The sequence below is a fragment of the Augochlora pura genome, chromosome 10, assembly GCF_028453695.1.
Source record: "Augochlora pura isolate Apur16 chromosome 10, APUR_v2.2.1, whole genome shotgun sequence".
NCBI lineage: Eukaryota > Metazoa > Arthropoda > Insecta > Hymenoptera > Halictidae > Augochlora > Augochlora pura.
Window position 1 is genome coordinate 9,770,869 of NC_135781.1, and position 6,000 is coordinate 9,776,868.

The window sequence follows — 6,000 nt, forward strand, 5'->3', positions numbered from 1 at the left end:
TCAATAGTATTGAAGCTGCACTGCCCGAGATTTCTGAGAGCATTAAGTTCAACCACACAGAAACAGTTACTTATTGAGAATTCTATAATCCTTAACAGGGAGCGTTTAACAGTGAGCTTTTCCCTTTGAAACTGTCTTGTATCTGTTATTACCACTCTAGAATAGTTAATTTGAAAGTTTTCAAAGTCATTTTATTAATTAACAAGACTATGTTTTTGAAATGGCAATGCAAAGGGTTAAACCAAAATTTTGGCTTCCCCAGTAACCATAATTCACAAATTACTCCACCGTCAATGATCATGAAATCACGCAACTAAAACCACAAAAAACTTTGATTTCGTCGCCGAATCATCCCCTATGTGGTAACGTCGATCGAATACTCATTAAACTGTTTCAGGGTGTGCAGGATGGCGTTCGGCCCGCTGAAAAGAAGAGCATTCGACCCATGTGTGCCTGTGTGTACTACCGGCCAACAGTCGCGACGCTAGAGTGTCTACGAGAGATCGAGCGACCTGTATTTTAACCAGTCGAACAAGAATCACTTCCGGACGGTACACACCCACGCACAGCAATATCCGTGCGAGCTGTCCGTAGGTCGAGGGTGAACGAGCTACTAGCGGAGCTGCCGTAGAAGGTAATCAGATTTGCGAGAGAGTGATGGGTTCTGGATTTCATCAGCGTTTACAGCGTATCTGTCTCGTTCCCGGTCACGTCGCGCGGCCTCCGTCGGTTTCTCCCGTTCTTCGTCGTTATACTCGCAATACTATATCGGCGCGAATGCTTACGCGTGTGCACACGCGTTGAGGACCAGGATGACGACGACGGCCACTTTCCGTGCAGCCACCACATTTTACGGTGGTCCGTGTCTCTTCCCTTCCTCTCCGCCCCCCCCCCCCCCCCTCCCCGCCTCTTCTCTTTGCCTCTCTGTCTCTCTTTGCTTCGTTCTCGCTTCTCTCTGTTCTCTGTATCTCTCGGTCTCTCCATTCTCTCGCCTCTCCGTCTCTCTACCCTCTGTTTCCCTCTCCCATCCCATTGCCCATTTAATTACCCTGAAAGCCGAGCACTACGGCCGTCTGTCGTCGGCTACGCCGACAGAGACCGGTGTTCCTTGGTCGGACGTTAATAATGCACTCGAATGCATCGTCGTCTTCGCCGATGCGCCAGAGACACCACGGATCCCCATCCCGCCGTCTTTCAGCCGTTAATTTTGTTTCCCGGGTTCTTTGACGAGCGACGGGCACGTCGCCGAAAGGTTAGCGGGGAACTCCCCGAGCTATTACACGATGCGGAGAGTTAATGCCAGCCGCATGAGTCGCCACCGAGCATAATAATGATAACGCTGTCGCGGGACCCGCTATTATCTGAATTAATTGCGGAACCTGCTGTTCGAATTCTTCACCGAACTATATTTGATACAAACGAATAATTTCTTCGCGTTCTTGTAGACGTCGCTGCTGTGAATTTTTAGACGATAGATGTTTGTCCGTCTCTGTGGGTTGTTTTTTTTTTTTGGTGTGAAATATGAAGGGTCTCGCTGAATAAGCATGGGAAAAGTGTCCCTCAGTCGAACTGAATTTGGTATTCGATAGGTCTTCCAAAGAAAACTTTTCTCCCAAGTGACAGTTTGGTATCTCTTCTATTTGGAGTAGTCGCGGAGTTGAACACTATTTACGGTTCTAGCTTTATTACTCCTATCCTGAGACTTCTATCTCGTTAAACACACATTTGAAAATATTTTCAAATTTTTCGATTACAAAACCGATTTTTAAGATGTGACTTCTTTTACATACTTTTTTCATATTTGTAGTTTTCAGTTTTTTTAAAATTGGGGTTCGCGTCTAAAAGCATAAAAAAATGTATGCTTTTAGTACACAAAAAGGTAATCCATTCACACATTGTACATATTTTTTTTCATCTTTTTATATGTAGGTTATTTATATATTATATTTTCGATTAATTGTGTATATAAATGATAACTGACAATAAGGTTAAGTTGATTTAATATTCAATTTACGGACATATAACTCGCTGTTTATTAGACATACTTTCAACTCTCCGGAATCATTATTTATTATAATTATTTGTCCAATTATATACCAAGTCAAATGTAGAATGTCGAAAATTTACAAGCAAATGAATGCACACAAAAGAATCAGCTCTAGTAGTATTACAAGTTTCACAATTATCCTGTCTCTTCGCAATATGTTTTTAAAAATACATCATAAAGTGCAAGGACGTTTAAAAGTATTGCAAGAACAATTACGGGATAAATTCTATCTCACGGATTTAGCATTGAGGCAGGATTGAAATACAAGAATCACATAGATTGAAATTCCCCTTTCCGCGACTCTGGTGAAATGAAAATTTTAAGCATTTTCATTGAAAAAACATTGAAAGGAAGATTAAAAATTGCGCGCAAATGCAAACGAGTAAATTCGTTATCTTCCATTGATAGATTTTCATATTTGTATCGCACAGATTTACTATTTATCATAGCCGAAGCTGCAGAATAGCCTTCTGAGAACGTAGTGTCTTGACATGAAAGACACTAAACGGCCTTGGATAATGAATTGCCGGTGAGGTTGAATAATTTACCAATTTCCTAGCAACTTCGGATTATACGTTTGCATGGAGAGTTTCAAAACTCGAAACCTTGGGTTTCGGTATGAAACTTCGCTGGTGAATTCCTGGTTGATGCGTTATCTGCGGTCTCTAATTAATGAACCTATTTCACCGAATATAGCTCCGTGACTCCGTAACACAGACTATTCGCTACTCGATTAACATTGGCATATTTTCCATCTCTATGGAAACCCATTTTTCTTCATATTCGTCTTGACAGACTGAACAAAAGATCACAATTTCTTGAAAATTTCATTTCTGTTGGAAACAATAGAATCAAATTCACGAAAGTTCAAGGCAAAAGATCGTTTTTGAAATTTCAATTTAATCTACTAGATGTAATCAGTAAATAACAATGCGTCGGCATTGTTTCCGTAGCCACCAAGCTTGAACAGCTGTTGACAGAAATTACGGCGTACGATCGATGATTCGTAATTAATTCGGATTACTTCCCGGTTTTGCGTTTGACTTGCAATTAAGCTTCGCTAAGTCAAACGCGGCATTCAAACCGGTCCATGCGTCCTGTATTTCCATCCGATTTCTAACTTGGTGCCATGCGTGGCCGGTAGCGCTCTCTGCGGTTCGATAAATCAATATGATACATTACGAACCGTGGGAATGAATAAAAAGAAAATAACAAACTAAAGAGAGAGAGAGAGAGAGAGAGGAAACTTGTTTTTTGAGCTTTTTGTTTTTCCATTTCGCATCCAGTCGTGCAACACGAAACTCCGCGAATAACAATCACTTTTCGATTTAAAATTTTTGTTCAATCCCTACCGAGCTTATTTTTCGAAATAAATGTGGTTCTGCGGTTCGTGTCGTGCGAGCTTGAAAACGTTTCAGTCAGCGGAGAGCATTGATGTTTTTGTTGCTGAAAAATGGGTTTAGTAAATAATTATCGAGCATGCGCGAAGAATATATTACGCTTTTCAATGTTCCAAATTCATGAATTCCTTCTTCCGAGCAGGAAAGATAATACGCTCGGTGTTTGTAAAATAAGCATTATTGTTATTGTCATTTTCACTGTAGATCCGCCCTCGGCTTTAATTTGTTGTGATTACACGTAGCACCAGCGCCGTCGCTGATCTGTTTTTCATTTCATGATTTATTTACTTTTCGTTTTCTGTTAATCTGATTGCGCTGTAGAGCTTCGTGTACTCTGTGTTAATTTATTTTCAGTATGTTTAATAATTGATTTTTTTAAAGATTTATTTTATTTTTAATTTTCGAACTTATACTTTTTAATTAAATGGTGAAGTACAAATTGCCGTTGGCAACTATTATACGCACCTCTTTTAACACTAAACCTACCGACATTTCATGTATAACTACTCCTACCATGAGCGGTCAATTGACCGATCAAAAAAAACATATGTATCTTAATATAGAAAGAGATTTTAGCCAATTGGATAGTAAGCAAAATATTTTTCTAGTGCCACGATAAAAATCCGCTCCCCGCTTTTCTATTTAGAAAGTTTTATTTACCTTTCATCACATTTTTTACAAATTACAGCATTTTGTATTGCACATTTTCCACATACGTATTTTTTACATTTTATACAAATTTTGACAGTAAAAATCAATTAGTACATATTAAAGTAGAGACTTTACCCTTTAAAACCTGCTAAGCCCCATTGTTTTACCATTTTTGGAAAAAAAGATATAGTTCTTGAAAATGAATATAGAAATTACAGCCTATTTAAATCGGACTCCACGGGCCGAAATGGCTTTCCGAAATGTCGAGTATTATTGCGGACCAAAAGTGGATCAATGGAGAAGCCACTTATTAACTCGCCGAACAAGAGATCTACGAGACTCCGTGAGATTGCGCAAGCAGGACCACCATGTCCTGAAAATTAACGACGAATGTTGAACGAGCAAAGCTAAGGCAATAATGCTCGACATTTTAGCGATTCGGGTACTTCGGGGACGCTAACCCCCCTACTCGCCCACGGGCCCCTCCCATGAGCGAGCCCCTGAAGGACCTCTGATCGGAGGAATACCAAGTTCAAATACCTTTCCTTGCAACGATGATTCACAGTAACCAACGCATGCACACAATTGTATAATAAAATGCTCGCACGCATCCCATCTGCGCATGATGATCTTATGGTGGATGATAATCCAGCGGCGGATGATAATCAACTTAATTACTAACACAAGACTTAATAAATAACGCAACGCCTTAATAAATAACACAATGCACACAAGAAAATCAAATCTACTTGATACTTAAAAATACCCATCACCATTTCACAGCCATTAGCTCGAAGTAATTGTCGATTTCGAATCAGTTGCAAACGAATTTACAGCTGATTAGAAATCGGCAATTACATCGATTGCCCGAGTCTCACCACGTGGAGGTTGCTGTGACTGGAGACTCGGAAGGGAGTCAGAACGAAGTCGGCATTCGTTATGGCTCCCTCCCTTTCACCGGTGAAACGATATGTCGAGTATTATTGCGGACCAAAAGTGGATCGATGGAGAAGCCACCTAACCACTGGGACCAAAGTGAATCAGAGCAGAGGGTTCTGATTCTTTCCAAAAGAAAATTAAAAACGAGCCGGAGCAGAAGGCCCCGACTCGAGCGAGGGTGACGCGACGCGAGCAATACTTGCACAAGCCTCGGAATTCCGCAGATATCATTATTCGACGAGGTACAATTGGAATGAGCAGCCAATCGCGACATCCACCTACAACGTTGAACATTCYCCCCCTGCACCCTCCCCCCAATGAAGGGGTTACGGGCGTCTTACATGCCGAAGCGAAGGGAGACTGTCCACCGCTGCAGGAGGATGAACGATTGGATGCTCAAACCGCATGATACCTCGCCGAACAAGAGATCTACGAGACTCCGAGAGATTGCGCAAGCAGGACCACCATGGTTGGGCCGAAAATTGACAACGAATGTTGAACGGGCAAAGCTAAGGCAATAATACTCGACATACTTTTGGCGATTCGGGTAACTCGGGGACGCTACACCCCGTGCCCCCCACGGGACATGCCCCGTGGGACGGAGGCCCCTGAGTGATCTTAATACTACTTAGAAAAGACGCAATAATTAACAAGTCGCATGATGATCCCAAGGCGGATGATGATCTCATGGCGGATGATGATCCCAAGACGAATGATGATCCCACGGCGGATGACCTGAAATAATCTGATAAAAATTATTAGTTAATTAGAACATATAAAGAATGACGAGACGAAACAAGGAAACCAACACCAGCACACGAGTGCCAAACTAACCCGCACACGAGTGCAATTTGAAGAAGAAACCCAACGCTGAACAACCGAATCACAGCGAAAGACGAACCAACATTCGAAAACCAAACGAACTCTAACAAACTTAAGTTAAGAACCCTAACGAGCTATAGG

At 41.5% G+C, this 6,000-nt stretch overlaps 1 protein-coding gene across 6 annotated transcripts in view; it reads left to right on the forward strand.

The window, feature by feature from the left end:
- The window catches only part of LOC144476542 (uncharacterized), a 96,797-nt gene that overhangs the window by 40,823 nt on the left and 49,974 nt on the right, over positions 1-6,000 (forward strand). For all 6 annotated transcript variants that reach the window (XM_078193624.1, XM_078193625.1, XM_078193623.1 and 3 more), the window contains exon 2: positions 398-634. The gene's annotated coding sequence lies outside the window, so the exon portion shown is untranslated. The remainder of the gene's footprint in view (positions 1-397; positions 635-6,000) is intronic.